General features: G+C 33.1%; 2 long non-coding RNA genes across 2 annotated transcripts; one reads left to right on the forward strand and one right to left on the reverse strand.

Annotated features, from left to right (window-relative positions):
- Nucleotides 1-2,066: 2,066 nt before the first annotated feature.
- LOC148779129 (uncharacterized) lies at nucleotides 2,067-4,891 on the forward strand. The gene is made up of 2 exons (XR_016047363.1): nucleotides 2,067-4,353; nucleotides 4,446-4,891. It is a non-coding gene; the product is annotated as an uncharacterized LOC148779129 (long non-coding RNA).
- Nucleotides 4,892-10,091: 5,200 nt separating this feature from the next.
- LOC148779130 (uncharacterized) lies at nucleotides 10,092-16,752 on the reverse strand. The gene is made up of 3 exons (XR_016047364.1): nucleotides 16,647-16,752; nucleotides 16,274-16,383; nucleotides 10,092-15,992 (listed from the first exon to the last, which is right to left on the reverse strand). It is a non-coding gene; the product is annotated as an uncharacterized LOC148779130 (long non-coding RNA).
- Between the last annotated feature and the right edge of the window lie 742 nt (nucleotides 16,753-17,494).

Consider the following 17,494-nt stretch of genomic DNA (forward strand, 5'->3'; position numbering starts at 1 on the left):
TCCTGTTCATTCTTTATTTTTACCTCACCAATCGCGTCAAAGAATTATTTTTACCTCAATAACCCTCTTCCTCATCTCTTGCTTTTGAGGAACAAGAGAGAGAGAGGATTGGGAAAAGAATGCATATTTTGTTTAGGCTACTGGATAATGATAACAAAGGAAGGGGAGGGACGTGAGGACGGGGTGAAGTGATATATACAGTGTTACCTAGACACTTCATATTTTTCTTAGTACCACGTGTTTATTTATATTGACATGTAGACACATGTTGACACGCGCAGACATGCCACTGGCACGTGACCATACATGTCTGATGATGTCAGCAATTTTTAGTATGTATCAATACTTTAAATTAAAGTGTTGAGCTATTTTCTAACATATACACACAAGGATCCATGTGGTAGCATGGATGTCTAAAGTTGAAGGTGGAGTGGTTCAATTCTTGATAATGCATTACTTTTTTATTGTCATTATTTATTTTTACGTATTTTTTCATTAGAAAAACATATAAGGATGGGGTTTCTATGAGTCATCCGACTCATATGTCCATATGCCGCCCCCACTAAAATTCATTTTATTTGATTGTTTTTCTAATTTTTTTTGTAGATTCATCATCTAGGCCAAGATGATCATAAATATAAACAAGAAAATAAACTTTTAAAATTAAAAATATAATGTTTTAGTATGTTTTTATGCACTGCCCTTATCTTATTTATAAGTAATACACTTTAGATAACGTTCATCTTTAAGATAGACATTTGTAAGTTAACGGGTTCATGAAACAATTTTAAAAAATATAAAACCCTTTCATAAACCCACCAAAGCAGGTCTTGAGCCTTTTAAGCGTGTAGCACGAGTGCTAATGTGACGATGTCTCCATCAGCTGCTGCACAAGTTTGGCAAGCTTTAAAATATAAACTTTATTTAAATGAGGAGGTATGAAAAAAATTTCATGCGCTGGGGATTCGAATAAGGGACTTCGTAAGTGGGACCCCACTTGCGCCTTAAGCGTTACCACAATGCCATTATGGTTTAGGCGTTAATAAACTAGAATTTATATTATATATACCTTAAAATGTTTGTTGTATGGATGTATCTTAAACTACTGAGTTCCTAGCCTGCTGTACTAGATGCTTTGATACGTACTAGATACAAACATGCATATTGGTATCCATGTAACATTGGATATAAACTTCTAAAAATTCATACCTTGTGATAGGAAAAATGAGAGAGGGGTTATTATAAAATTGAGTTTTTATTGGAGGGGTCTGTACGAAATTTTCCTTCTATTTTTCTTGTCTAGAGAAAATGCATATTTTGTTTGGGCCGGTTATTGGGGAAGAGACAACAAAGAAAGGGGAGGGAATGAGGAAGGGTGGATGAGTATAATTCTAAAAATTAATGCCATGCGATGGGAAATATGTGAGAGGGGTTGTTATGAAATTGAATTTTTTTGGAGGGGTTTGTAGGAAATTTTCCCTTTATTTTTCTTGTATTGACCAAATTGGTTTGTTTATAAAAAAAAAAAAATGCAGTGATTTGCATTGGTGTTTCTGGTTTTGCAGTTTTAGTAATTTATGTTTTTCGAAAAAATGAATATTTGGCTAAAGAACCCACCAGTGGAACTTTGTGTTTTTAATGCTTGGAATTTTCGATTCTATAGTGAAAAGGAGATATCATTTATTCATTTTCTGTTGAGTACATTAGAGAGAGGGGGGGCCATGCATTTGAAGCAAGCAAAGTCAGGATACGAACCCAAGACCTTTCGTGCAAGAAACACATGTCACCATGACAGCTACTTAAAGCCGTCTGTTGAGTACTTCAGAGTTCCTACTGAAGTATTTCTCTCCCTCTGTTTTTTTTTTAGTATTGGAAATCCTAGTCTTGGAATTGATAGGGTTCATATTCCTTGTTCAAGTTTGAAAGAGTGAAAGAAACAAATGACAAGGAACAAAGAAAAAAAGAAAAAAAGAAAAGAAAATGATTTGTTAAATGGGTGCAGTTGGCATACGGATGCATCCGTAGCTATAGAGGTAAGGTGCGCCTTCAAATTTTATCATGGTATATAATTTTGGCGTAAAATGTTCTTAGGGTTATCTCAAAATCTATTTTTATATCTAATTATAAAATTTTAAATTTAAAAAATGTTTAAAATCAAGTAGATCTATCAACATATGAAAATCTTGAAAATAGACGGTGTAGATAATAGGTTGTAAAATACACTATTTCTAAGACTTAAAATCTTTTTATTTTTCATGGTCATACATCTCGATGTCGAGATGATCAATCAAAGGGTTTTTCAACGTTAAAACTACCTTTTCCGATAGATTTTTGAGGTGCATCCGTAGCTCGACATTATAAGGTTGCAACCTATATAAACTTTTTCCTTTGTTAATTATACAGTTGAAAAATGCTTCCTCAATTTTTAGAGATTATTCATAGAACTGGGATGATAATATTGAAGGACATAGCGGATAGTTTTGATTATCTTTTTTTTCTGTTCCTAATGGATTAATTGGTTTTTTGATAAGCCAGAGGTTCATCCTGGGACCTTTTATAGCTAAAAGAGAAAAGGAACAAGATGAAGTTTATTTATTTGTTGGCATTTTAGTTGTATATTCCATCAGTTTTTATTTATAATTTAATTCATTCTATTGAAAGACATGCATTTTGTCCCATCATAGAAATCCCTAAGTATATCATGCTTTTCGAATATTGTGTTATTATTATATTTTGATTACTTATTGGTATTTAGAGTACTGCCTGAACAAATCTTATAATTGACGCCTAGTTGTGTTGATGTAATCGGGTTTTTATTGTGTTCTTTCTAGGTTTTTAAGAGATGATTTTTTTTTCAACCATCTAAATGTGACATTGGCCTGCTTGTTCTTCCTTTGTTTGATTTCTTCTTTATAATCTCTCCATCTCTTTTTCCCTCTCTTAAAATTTTTCAAAATTTTGTATTGATCTGGATTGTGTTTTTGAGCGTGTTGCTTAGCTGGAATTAATACACACGATGCATGAAGAATTAAGATTTCTCTTTCTAATGCGTATTCTTTTCTAATTTTGTTCTAGTGAGAGAGAGAGAGAGAGAGAGAGAGACTTATACTGAAATGTAAATTTCTGTAATGCTTTTTTGGCTCATTTCTCTGTGCTCTTCTGTGTATCATTTGATGCATCTTTGTGATTTCTTTTGGTTCCTCATTGCAAATGTTTGTTGCATTTTGGATGACATTGTTTTCCTTGTTGAGCTCTTGATGTTGATATTTGATAATGGAATCTCTGCTTCGTTGAAGCAGGGGGTTTGTACTTTTTATCTTATTCATGAAATTATAAATTTAAGTTAATTATATTCCTAGTTTCATTTGAAAATACTAAGATCACATTCGTATTTATTGGTCCTAGCTTTGCTTGCAATTTATCAAATGATCTTCTATCCTTGCAACTCTTCAGCCCGCCATGTTCATCCTCGCAAATTATCAAAAGTACTATTGTAGCAATTCTTCACCCTGCCATGTCTGCTGGATCAATAAAATGAAAATATCCATTAAAATGAGATGTATCCTTTTCTATGTATGATTTACAATTGCCTTATTCATATGCCATGTCAACTAGGTGTAATGTGATTCCACCAATGTATTTCCTTGTGCCTCACACTCACGTTGCACCCTGCAATATATATCTTGCATTCTATTCTTATTCAGCAATAAAAGCTAGTTAGAGAACAGAGAACAATCCGAGCCTTCAGCGTGCCATATTTATTAGGTAGAAGGCCATACCTAAACTGTATTCTTATCCTCAAACATACAATGTCTGGCTTCTTGTGGGCATGTTGAGCGTGTTACCATGGTATATGACATTATATTTGTCTCATTGAAATCAATATTTTTGTACAAGATTGATGCATTCTAAAAATTTATAACTTTTATTTGGTCATCAATTTTCTAGTAATTTAATTTTCCATTAGAAAGATGATGTAGGGAAGCCGAAGTAGTCTATTTTTGTCCCAAAAATGATTTGGGTTGAACATTATCAATTTGACTGGACAAAGGTGGAGTTATTTTCAATGATTCTGGACGTGGAAATTTTTAAAATGCATTTAAAACATTGTATGTACATAAAGTGCTTTTTATACAAGTGGGGAGGTGGCTACTTGGGACTTTGGATATCCTTAAAATTCCTAAAATTTGGGAGGTATCTTTCTAGTTTTTCGGAAGCTAATGAATTTACTGTTTCATTGGTTTGAGTTTGAGCTTTAATCATGAATTGCATATGGGAGAGACTCACCACTCTCTGGGTGTTTTTTTTCAGATCAGCAAACTCTTTGACGGCTGGAATGCGCTCTTTCCCTAGGTACTATGTCTGTTTACGATTATTAGCGCAGAAAAGTGAATTTAAGAAAATTAGGAGGATGTATGATTGATACTTTTCCCATGATCTTTTAGCTACTATGATTTTCATGGGGCAGTGGAGGTGACCGTTCAAAAGACCATCTGAACATCAATGCTAGAGCTCACCCAGCCATGGCAACAACAACATATGGGGATGAATGTAAGGATCCGGCGGTGATGTTTCATGGCATTTAGTGTTCCATTTACTTATGTTAAGTCTCCATGCTTCATGATAAAACTGAACACAGGTTTTTCCTATGCTCATTAGGGATTCTATTTCAAACTAAATCAAGTGGCACGTGAATTTTCCTAGACCTGTCCTCTTGAGGTCCTTTGTTCGTTTATAAAATCAAGTGATGCATTCTAGGTTTCATAGTTCGTCACATACTCGTTTATTTTGTCCATATTTTACTGTACATTTAGAAGCCTTAGTTCTGGTTTGCGTTTGTATTCTAGAATGTTTCCTATTTTGGAAATCAAGTAAGTTCTGTTCCTGCAAATCAAGGGATCTATAAAAGTGGAATATTGTTTTAGGTGAGTTGTGTAGGAGCATGTGGTTCCACTATCCTTCATGCTCATTACAACTTGAGTTTGGTACAATAACTTTCATAAACAAATTGGTGGTAAGTGCAAGTGTGTACCCACTCTAGCCCCCCCCCTAGAGAAAGCTCCTCCCTTAAATATTGTGTTGGTTCCCAAGGGCTATAGGTTGCAAATGGGTCTACCCCTATGATTTACTATGTTTCCTTTTCAGGTGCTCTAGTGCAAGAAGCAACCATTCCATTGGAGCTGCACTTTTATTTTCTTTTCTTCCTCTTTATTTTTCTAGAAAAGCATTTGGCATTTTATTTTGGAAAAGTGTTGCGTGAGTCTATGGTGATGGACGTTGTATAAAGTGTACCCGCCATAGATTTCATATAGACGGTTCACCAAAACAATACAAAAAAGAAATATTTTAAATTTTAAAATGCTATTTTTCTTTTAATATTCATGATCGCCTTGGCAAGATGATGAATCTATAAAAAAATTAGATAAAATAGAGGGAGGCTGCATGTGTACATGTGAGTCGGCTGACTCATGGAAACCCGCATCCTTTTATTTTTCCACAACCTTATTAGACAATTACGATATTCAACTCAAAGCTGCCAGTATATAACATTCAACTCCACTGACGAACTTTATTTCAGTTGTCATTTACATTACGAGAAAGCTAAGAAAAAGTGCCATAAATAATAGAGGGTGGCCCATTGGCAAAGTGTTCCAACTTGAAGGTGTGTGGGGTATGTTCGCAATCTATTATTATTACAAGCGGATTTTTAATGCACGAAGTAGCCAGTTTATGCATACATGTGATTTTTCATTGCATCAAGTACCCAGTTTATGAATACATGTGAATTTTCATTAGGACGAGTAGCCAATCCATTGTTTCATATGAACTTTTGCTACACAAGTAGCCAATTCTATTATTAAATGTGAATTTTGGCAAAATCAAGTGACTTCTTGAGCTCAAACTTGTAAAGATTTCAACTGTAGTCTTGTTTACACCCGAATCTGGGAAGATCCCGGAAGAAATCCTCTCTGATTTATGTTTTAAACTAAACAATCAACAATTTGATGGAGAATGGTGGATTCCATTGTATTGTATGATGAGACTGATCCATGGGATCAACTTTCTCCTCATAAATAGTCGGTAGGACCGGCTTGAAATAACACAAAAATCAAGTAGAAAACCAAGAAACCAGGAATAAATAGATTGGAAATAAAAGAAAGAATTTACCTCGATTGAGCGAGTTAGCCTATGATGTCTGGAACCTGTATCAGACTGCGAGTTGATTTACTCCATTCTCTTTCCTTGAAGAATTTTTTGAATTGTACCTAGGGCATGTTCTTCCTCACGTTTGATTTGCGAAGGTCTTGTTCTTCATAAGGCTTTTCTCAAATTAAGTTGTAGAGAATGTGAAGTTTCTCCGAAGAGACTCGATGTCCATTAATTAATATGAATATACAAGCTTGTCTTATATAGACAAATGCAAATGACAGGAATAGAATAAATCACAAATATTTATACTATATTCAAACTTACCATAAAATACAGATATTGTACCTACCCTTTCATATATATACTGCCTATAATATATACCTTCCATATTAATTAGATACACAATATATGCTTTCCTTTCACACTCCCTCTCAAACTCAAGATACTATGAAAGAGAGCAGTTGGAGCTTGTTGTGAAAATGAGTTGTTGGATCTTCAGGTGCATAGCATGACTAGTAGATACAGTGGTTGTCATGTTCAGATTGCTTGATCAACAAGTACATAGCGTAGCAGTGGATCAACAAGTCTCACGAACAGATGGCCTCAAGAACTGAGGGCCATATTAGAGTAGGGTCGATCAATCAGACAAAAAAAATTCTAGAGAAAAAAACAAATCAGAGTCGAAAACGACTCAGCAGAGAGACAGATCCGAGAGTTGAAACTTGACTCAGCAGAGAGTCAAGACACGACTCAACAGAGAGTCGAAACAGAAGTTGCACCGACTAGGTGAGCTACAGACTTGTCTTCAAAATCAGCAACAATGCTTCAGGGACAAGGAATGGATACGGCTACGATGAATTTGGCTCTGATACCATGTGAAGTGTCTCGGGTTTCTCTAAAGAGACTCAATGTCCATTAATCATATGAATATACAAGCTTATCTTATAAAATACAGATACTATACTTACCCTTCATATATATACTGACTATAATATATACCTTCCATATTATGAGATATACAATAGGGTTAGGAAACCTTGAGTTTTCCAGGGTTTCTCTAGCCTAACTGATTTTCTCTCTAACTTCTAAAAAATTTATCTAAGAGTTTCAGTATGAATTATAGGAGCCTAGAGGGGGTATTTGTAGGCTGCAAATTGGGCTCTAATATAACTAGGATGAAGACTTTTATTTGATTTGAGATTAGGACTTCTAGGGTTTGACTGGTTGACTAGTCAAAACATCCATATTTTCTATAGGATCTAGGGCTCTGCAAAATCCCGGAAAAACACCCTCTAGAAACTAATTGGCAGTTGAGCCAATACTGGAAAGGACTTATCTGGGATGGGCTGAATCTCTTGGAAAATTAGGTGCTCAAAGCAGCTAGTGACACATAACGCATTGCTGGAGCTAATCTAGCCTAGATTTTTCTTGATGGTGTCGAACCCTTTGCTAAGTTCACAAGTGGTTGTCTGGTTCAATTTTAGCATCTTTTTGGTGTTTGATCTAGTTTTTCCTAGCTTTCTAGAGCTATGTCTACTTTTTCAAAAAAATATGGATCAATCAGGATATTGTATTGATTTGGACTGATTTAGGTTGATTTGGCTGAATTTAGGTTTAGAGTTAGATTGATTCTAAAGGTTTCTCAGGAATAATGAATTATAAGCCTATGGTGCACTTGGGTATTATGGTTCCTATTGTTGAGGGTTTCAGATTAATGCAATTTTACGGTTAATAAAATTTTTGAAAATTAACAATTTCAAATTACATGTCTACAGTTTGACCATCTTTGGCACACCTTGTTCTTCGATGAACAAGTGAGTAGAAAAGTAGACACCCATTGCCAATTTTCAACCTTGCATTTGATCCAAATACCAAATGGGCAGACGGCACATGAGTCCATTTTTTGGAGCATCCTCGAAAGGCTACGTCATCCCACTTAGCCACCAAGGGCTAAGTCCTTTTTACCTAAGCTTTTCTTCAGATGTTTCGTTATGTTGTCATCATTGGATTTCGAATGGGATTTTGTAGTCATGCCACTTGATCTTAGGCTTTTAAATTTTATCTTGAATTTTGAACTTAGCGACCTTTTCCACGGTTCCTTTCGCTCCTAAGGTTCTTTTAGGTTTGTGGTTTTGATTGGTTTGAGATTTTACCTGGGATAGTCTTACTAAGGATTTTTAGATTCATTCTCTAAGGCTTAGAACGCGAAAACGTGATTACATCATGTATATGCGTTCCAACTCAATTGCTTTAGAAAATATTTTTAGAAAATTATAAAATATGAAGGATTTTGGAAAAACAAAACCAAGTGTCGGGCGTTATGATTTAAACTAAGAATTAAGGTTTAGAAATCACAAGACAATTTCAAAAGCATCCATCTTGGAATTACTCCTAAGATAGAGTTTTGAAAATAAAAGGAGCAATAAAACTAGAAAAGTTGAAGAAAGGGAGATTTTTTTAAGAGAAAATTACATAAAAATCCATTATACTTTGCTATATTATCGATATACCACATAGTTTTCGTTATTACATGTATGTCCGTTTTTTTATCTTTTATAACACAAATTTTCAAAAAGACCATTTTACCCTTTTTCGGATATTGAACATCCGAATTGATGGGAATTTTGGATGTTCATCATCCGAAAATAGGTCTAAAGTTAAATATTAAATTTTCTATTTTCGGATGTTGAATATCCGAAATTAAGGAATTTTCAGATATCCAACATCCAAAAATACCCCGATAGTTTAACATTAAGGATAATATTTTCGGATGTTGAACATCCGAATTTAAGAGATTTTAAGATGTTCAACATCTAAAAACAGAGAAGAATAAGGTTTATTTAACTATCAGGGTATTTTCGGATGTTGAACATCCGAAAATATCTTAAATTCGGATGTTCAACATCTGAAAATGTTATACTTAACGTTCAACAATTGGGGTATTTTCGGATTTAACGTTTAACTTTCGACCTATTTTTGGATGTTGAACATCCGAAAAAGGGTAAAGTGGTCTTTTTTAAAAACTTGGATTGTAAAAGGTAAAAAATAGGCATATTTTTGGATGTTGAACATCCGAAAATATCTTAAATTCGGATGTTCAACATCTGAAAATGTTATACTTAACGTTCAACAATTGGGGTATTTTCGGATTTAACGTTTAACTTTCGACCTATTTTTGGATGTTGAACATCCGAAAAAGGGTAAAGTGGTCTTTTTTAAAAACTTGCATTGTAAAAGGTAAAAAATAGGCATACATGTAATAACATAAACTATTTGGTATATCCGTAATAGCGCAAAATATAATGATTTTTATGTAAATTTTCTATTTTTTTTAAATGCAGTTTAAGATAATGAAATCCTATAGCCTTTTTTAAAAACTTTTCCCGAAGAGGGTTTTGAAAATATTTTGAAGTTGAAATTTCCAAAAATTCTTTTAAAAAATAGGCCTTGGAATTTAGCCACTTATAATCCTTCTAGTGGATTTACGAGTCTGGCCAACGTTGGATGAGACTTTTGTAAGTAGGAATCATCAAGTAATTTCTCATCTTTTAAACTGTGCTTGTGATCAATTTTAACTTGGAAGTTCTGGCACCTTCTTGATTTATCTTGAGATATTGGACCCCTTCTCCTAACTTTTGGAAAATTTTGAGCATCTTTCGTTTTGCTCTGGATTTTGTAGGCCGTCTTAATTTTTGGAAATTTTTGGCCATTTGTTAATTTTTCTTTCGAGATTTTGGATGCCTTATCCTTTTTTCTTTTTTTTTTTTTTTTTACTAATTGCTTGGGGCTCTTTTGGATGTTTTGTGTCCACGAGAGGAATTTTTTTTTTTTTTTACTAATTGCTTGGGGCTCTTTTGGATGTTTTGTGTCCACGAGAGGAATTTGACCTTAATGGGTGATTGAGAACTTGACAGTTTGGCGGCTTCTCTTTGTCTTTGGGATTTTTCTTTGGGTGCGGCTGTCTTTGTAAGTGGTACAAGACAAAGTCGCTAGTTACTCAATTTAAAATTTTTTCATTATTGTGGAATCATGATCCTATAATACATTGATTTTCATGAAAGAAGACAATAATACACAAATTTCAGCCACTAAGCTTGGTTTATACAAATTTTAAAATAAAAATTACAACTCTAATTAATCCTATTTCATGGCCCAAATTCTAAATACAACAAAATACAATACAATGCTCAAATACTCAAATACTTATGTTTATAACACTACACAACATACATACTCAAATTTTTCTCATCACTTAGGAATTATATGATCACTTCATGTACAATCCTCATCGTCATCAAAACCACAAGTTTTCATATGCAAGTAGACCTGATCATGAGGAGCCAACTATGTATTCTACTTGCATAGTATGAGGCCAATAATTCAACATGGCATAAAATCATAGGATGTATAGACATAAGAACAAACATGTTCCACATATGACATTCTCAATTCCTCCATAGCACAAATAATTAAATAACTGTAAATTATAACAAATAAACATGCAAACAATCATTTGGGAAGCCATAGGTTGAACCTTTTGCGACTGGGTCACAAATCAAATCTTTTAAGGACTTAATTTTGTCCCATAGACAAAAGCATGGATAGTTAATACTGGAGATCACTTCACTTTGAGAAGCTTATAATCACTTGTATACCACTTAAGAAGATTCAATTAAAGAGAGAAATATGTTTGAGATCAAATTTCAAAAGGTTGAGAGATCCCACACAAACGGGTCAAATTATAAACAAACTACACAATATGGAACAAGAGAACATCAAACTTTTCTCAAGAACAATGGTAATCATATATCCTCATTTTTTATTCTCAAATATGATAAAGAACTCACTGATATGATATACAAAACTCACTAAGATGCTCAAAAATTTGGGTAGAGAAAATCCCTAGAAATCAAGATGTAGATGAAGGCAATTCAATCTACACTGCACATGGCGGACTATGGGAACACAAAACGTTTCTCAACACAAAATGATGATCACGATCCCCACTTTTGTTTGTCAAATATGTAAAATTGTATGGGGGTATTTTCGTCCTAAAAGACACCGCTTTTTGACTTGGCGTTGGCTCCAAAAATAAACTGTTTGGGGTTAAGCATGTGGTTTACAAAGTACTAGGGGTGGCAATACCTAGAAAGTAGGTCAGGGGGTTATCTATGATTTCATTGGACTGTCTATACTTAATCTTAGGTAGCTATTCTTTCTGTTCTTTTTTTTTTCCCTCGAAGGTGGTCGCCTGATTGAGGTTACGGCCCCCAAAATTTTGGGGGTCTCCGAATACACCTACAAAGGCTTTACCGAGTCAAGTGAACGTATAATATCCTTTCATAGGAGCATTATAATATTTTGAGCACATCTTTTGTCCAACCAGGTCTCCACGCCAAAGTTAACCCTAAAGCTCATAACAGGCCAGGCAGCCCTGGCCCTAGCCCTAATTCTCATAGGACTGACCTAGGCCTTGCTTGGGCCTCATCGGGCGATAGAGGCCAGGCTTGGCCTTAGCCCCATCAGGCCGGGCTAAATGGAAAAAATGAAAAAGTAAAAGAGAATATAAAGAACAAAAGAGTCGTCAGGCGGGGCCCAATTCCAATCTCTTTTTATTTACAATGAGAGACTTCTTCCATTTAAATACACTTGACAAAAAATCAATAAATAGATGAAACAACCCATAAAATATAATCTTTCTCTTATCTCTTTCTTTTTAACTCCTACGTAAATCTCCCTCTCTATCTACCTCTCTAAATCTTATGATATCTTCTCTTTCTAAAATATTATAATCTCTACTTATCTCCTCTTTCTAAAAGATAATATCTATTTATCTTAGAAGATAAGCTATTTCATAAACCAAAAGATATGCATTTCTTGGGGTCAACTCATGCCCCTATTAAAACTCATGCACAAAAATCTTTCCACCTAACTTATCACAGCGCAATTCCTATTCCTAAAAAAAACAAATTTTTTTTTTATATAATTCTAATTTTTATTTGCATCATTCTCTCGAAGTTGGGAGAAGCCTGATCTCGAGCTTGAAGTATACATCTCGGCACTAAACCGACTCATGAAATACTTTTTGCTCATCTTTAATTAAAACACTAGGATCTCAGACTCAATTATGATTTCTTTTTCTGTTTCAAGTTCCTCGTAAAATTTGGGAAGATCGAGTTGATGTTGATACTCCTCAAATCGTGGATCTTGCATCACAATGTGATTGTGACATTCTTGATCGGTACCTCTAGTTAGTTGTGGGTCTCGATTCATCTCTACGATGAAATCTGGTGTCAAATCTTCATGATTCCAATCGCCCTCTTCGCAGTGGACAGTGTTCTCCAACCATTTTAACCTCTAATTCATTTCACAAAATATGGTTCGAACATCCTCTATGACTTTGGTTAAATTTTCTAATACTTGTCTCAGACGATCATCCATAGCATGGTCAACTTTTGGTGGCATGGCAATAGCTAGATTTTACTTGCTCTGATACCAACTGATGTAAGAAAGATGGAGGGAAGCAATAATTAAAATAAAAATAATAATAAATATGAGAGAACATACCATCTCTCTGGGTCTGCAAAGGAATCTACCCCAAAAGATCTTTTCATAAGATCAACTCTTTACTCAATTTCAATATCTCTTTGTTTATAATGAGGGACTTCATCTCTTTAAATAGGCTTACAACAAAATAAATAAATAAATGAAACATCCCACAAAAAATAAAATCTCTTACATCTCTCTCTAACTCCCACATAAATCTTTATTTCCATCTATATTTCTAAATCTCATGTTAGCTTCTCTTTCTAAAAGATAGTAAAAAATAATCTCTACTTATCTTCTCTTTCTAAAAGATAATAAAAATTAATCAAGATAAACTATTTCTTAGACCAAAAGATAGACATTTTTTGGTGTCAACTCATACACAAAAATCCTCCCACCTAACGTATCCCAGCGCAATACCCATGCCTAAAAAAAAAACAAAAAAAAATAAAAAAAAATTTTAACAACCCCAATTTTTATTTACATCACTTGTGTGTTCTATATTCAAAATCTATAGAAGCATGGACTTATTTGTCCTATATTCGAAATCGTAGATTCACACATACATAGATGATATAGTTAACCGAAGATTGTATCCAGTTTAAATTCCCTAATTGGTTCCTTATATGATGGAACCATTTTAGAGCTAAACATCAGATATTGCCTAAAAAACTCTTAAACTATTTTTATCAAAAGCATGGATATGGTGATGACTTGCTAATATATTTTATTGCTAAAAGACATCCCTTGGATTATTTGTTGGAGATATATTGTTAATAATAATATAAATCTGCCAGCCTTAGCCCTAATTATTGCGGCTAGGTAGTATGAAAATTTTGATTTTGAACAACATTTGAGAGATGATGAAGAAGAAAATAAGATATTTTCACAAAATATAAATCCTAATGACCCTAATGAGGGAGAATAGCTAACCAGCCCTGAAGACTAGAGTCAAGCTTACTTAGGATAATCAACCTACCAAAGGAGATCCCTTTAAAAGATTGTTTATTAACCAAATATTACTGTTTATAATCTTTTACTTTTTTTATTTACATCCTGTAATATTTCTTGAAAACTATAAAATTGTTTATTTTCTTTTGGTTGATTTAAATTTTCAAAGTAACTCTAAATGTTTTTAATCTTTTACTTTCTTAAAAGTTTTCTAATTGGTTTAACAATTTCTTGTTAGGACATTTATACTTGGTATATTATAGATACATGTATGACATTTTTGTTCTTCCCTTGATACTGAGGAACTTCATTTTCTAGGAGTTTCAGGTTCTTATATTTCTTCTTCAGGTTCTTCATCTGTTGATTCACGAATATTATTATTCTAGTTATTTTTTTCTATTTCATCAATTAGCACAATGACCCTTTTCTTTACATCTAAAACGTACAACATGTTCTTTTTTTGGGGGGACCTAAATTTCTTAAATTTAGAATCTCTTTTCTTTCTTTTCTTATGAGACTTTTATTGGCGATTTTTATGATCTTTTTTTTGGGGGACCTAAATTTCTTAAATTTAGAATCTCTTTTCTTTCTTTTCTTATGAGACTTCTCTTGGCGATTTTTATGATCTTTATGTTTATATTTTTTATTTTTTCTGTTGTATAATATATTATTATCCATGCCGAAATGATAACAAAATCTCTCAAGTGATAACAAAATAAGTGGTTTAAAAATTGTCGAGTCGGCACGGAATCGGCTGATTCGAACTGGGAATCGGCCATCTCGTGTTGATTCTTCTGTAAAACCGGGAATCGCCCAATTCTAGAGAGAACCTTTGTAAAACCAAGAATCGTCCCGGGAATCGGTCATCCCATGTTGATTCTTTTGTAAAACCGGGAATCGCTCGATTCTACAGAACAATAGTTTAAAAAGCGGATCAATGACCTAGATCGGGCACCTCAAAACCAATATGGATCGGCGAATCGGCGATCTGGATAAGGGAATCCGCTGAATCGGTCAGATTAAAGCTTCAAAAAAATTCGAAAAAATTATTAAAATTCATTATAAATATTGTTTTTTGGGAATTCAATAAAAAATGAGGGTACTCCATTAAGAATTTTCATTTCTTTACATGAATATGCAAATATTGATATGTTCTTTCCCTGCATGAACTATTATTTACCATTTAATTTACATCACACAAAAGGATAAACATAGAATTATCATGGAATAAGTATATCAACATACATGGACTACAATAAAGCATAAAATTAGTAACATACAATCTAAAAATAAAATGACAGATGACGTCGTTCTTCTTCTTGGTCACGCTGGTGCCATTGATTGAATTTGTTTGACAATTCAAAAAACTTTTTAAATCAAAACTGCATTAAAAATATAATACAGTTTAACGACATTTATTTGTTAATGTATTTTTTTGCATTAACAACAAATTAAAAAATACAGTTTTGCATTAAAAATATAATAACATGTATTGTTTTGCATAAATAATCTATCAACATGCCATTTTTTGACCTAGAAATTTAACATTAAAAATAAAAAAATATTGTTTAATTCCTCATGATAATCATAAACAATTTTTTCAAAAATTACGATTTCTCAAAAAAATTGATCATGAAAAAACAAAAAAAAAAAACCTAGTTCTTCACAGACCAACCTAACATCGGTCATTCCAACCCAAAAATCCACCTCAAATCGAATAAATTACATCAAATTTAATACATATTTTGATAAACAACACTATAAGGAATCAAAGCCCTATAATATTAACACATTATTATCAAAATATTAAATAAAATCGATTAAATTGAGGAAAAAAAAAAAAAAAGCAGTTCTTCACAGACATCAGTCATTCAATCTCAAAAATAAATCTCAAATTGAATAAATCAGATAAAATTTAATACATGAGATGATAATCAACACTATAACGAATCAAAACCCTATAAATTTAACACATTCTTTGCAAAATATTTACTGAAATTGTAAAAATGGCGAAAAAAAAAAAAAAAAACAGTCCACTTTTTTTTAACAGACATCACTCTTATTTTCTATAAAATCCAACTGAAATTGAATAAATATAATCAAATTAAATATATCTAATGATAAACAACACTACAAAGAATTAAAATCCTATAAATTTAATACATGATTTGTAAAATATTGATTGGATTTGATCGAATGGCAGAAAAAAAAAAAAAAAAAAACAAAGTGTTTTACCTGTTCTTCGTGCATCCGTGCCTTCAAACTCAAAATTGATATGTATTCCTCCAAGATAATCACAAATTATGAACACAAAATTCTGACCAACATTCTTAAAATCGCTCAGCCTGAAATTTTACAAAAAATGAAGCTTTATTTCGATTGAAATTACTGAAAAAAAAAAAAAAACAGTCCACTTTTTTCTTAACAGACATCACTTTTATTTTCTATAAAATCCAACTGAAATTGAATAAATATAATCAAATTGAGTATATCTAATGATAAACAACACTACAAAGAATCAAAACCCTATAAATTTAATACATGATTTGTAAAATATTGACTGGATTTGATCGCATGGCGAAAAAAAAAAAAAAAGAGTTTTTTAAAAAAAAAACAGAGTTTTTACCTGTTCTTCGTGCATCTGTGCCTTCAAACACAAAATTGATATGTATTCCTCCAAGATAATCACAAATTATGAACACAAAATTCTGACCAACAGTCTTACAATCACTTAGCCTGAAAGTTTCCAAAAAATGAAGCTTTATTTCGATTGAAATCACTGAAAAAAAAGAAGAAGACAGTCCACTTTTTTTTTAACATACATCACTCTTATTTTCTATAAAATCCAACTGAAATTGAATAAATATAATCAAATTGAATATATCTAATGATAAACAACACTACAAAGAATCAAAACCCTATAAATTTAATACATAATTTGTAGAATATTGACTGGATTTGATCGCATGGCAGAAAAAAAAAAAAAGCAGAGTTTTTACCTGTTCTTCGTGCATCCGTGCCTTCAAACTCAAAATTGATATGTATAGACCAAGATAATCACAAATTATGAACACAAAATTCTGACCAACACTCTTACAATCACTCAGCCTGAAATTTTACAAAAAATGAACCTTTATTTTGATTGAAATCACTGAAATGGCGGAAACCATAAAACTCACTCTTCGATCCAAATTTGTTGATAAAAAACGGTGGTTTTAATTCGTTTTATTGAGTGAAAATGATTTGAAATTTGAATTAAAGCCCGTAAGATTCGTTTATAAGGCTAAAAACGTTGAAAATCGATCACAAAATGACCAAAAAAAAATCGAAATCCCGTGAAGAACATTGTGCAGCCTGTGTTCTTTCGGATGACTAGGTCTAACTTGGACGGAATCGCAAGTCTACTATTGGGAATCGCTCAGTTCTCTCTAGACACGGGCGATTCCCATTTTATGTGCAGAACTGGTGTGTCCTCGAGCGATTCTCGAGTCGAACCGGTCGAGTCCAGTTCGACTCAGAGTTTTTTATGACCTTGCTAGAGAAGAACCTTTGTAAAACCGGGAATCGCCCTATTCTAGAGAAGAACCTTTGTAAAACCGGGAATCGCCCGATTCTAGAGAAGAACCTTTGTAAAACCGAGAATCGCCAGATTCTAAAGAAGAACCGGCGATTCAAACAGGGAATCGGTCATCATGTGTCAATTATTTTGTAAAACCGGGAATCACCTAATTCTAGAGAAGAATCTTTGCAAAACCGAGAATCGTCCAGGGAATCGATCATTCTGTATCGATTCTTTTGTAAAACGGGGAATCGCCCGATTCTAGAGAAGAACCAATGGTTTAAAAAG

This window comes from Amborella trichopoda, chromosome 13 (genome assembly GCF_054954075.1).
Source record: "Amborella trichopoda isolate Santa Cruz 75 chromosome 13, AtrichopodaSantaCruz75HAP2 v2.0, whole genome shotgun sequence".
Classification (NCBI taxonomy): domain Eukaryota; kingdom Viridiplantae; phylum Streptophyta; class Magnoliopsida; order Amborellales; family Amborellaceae; genus Amborella; species Amborella trichopoda.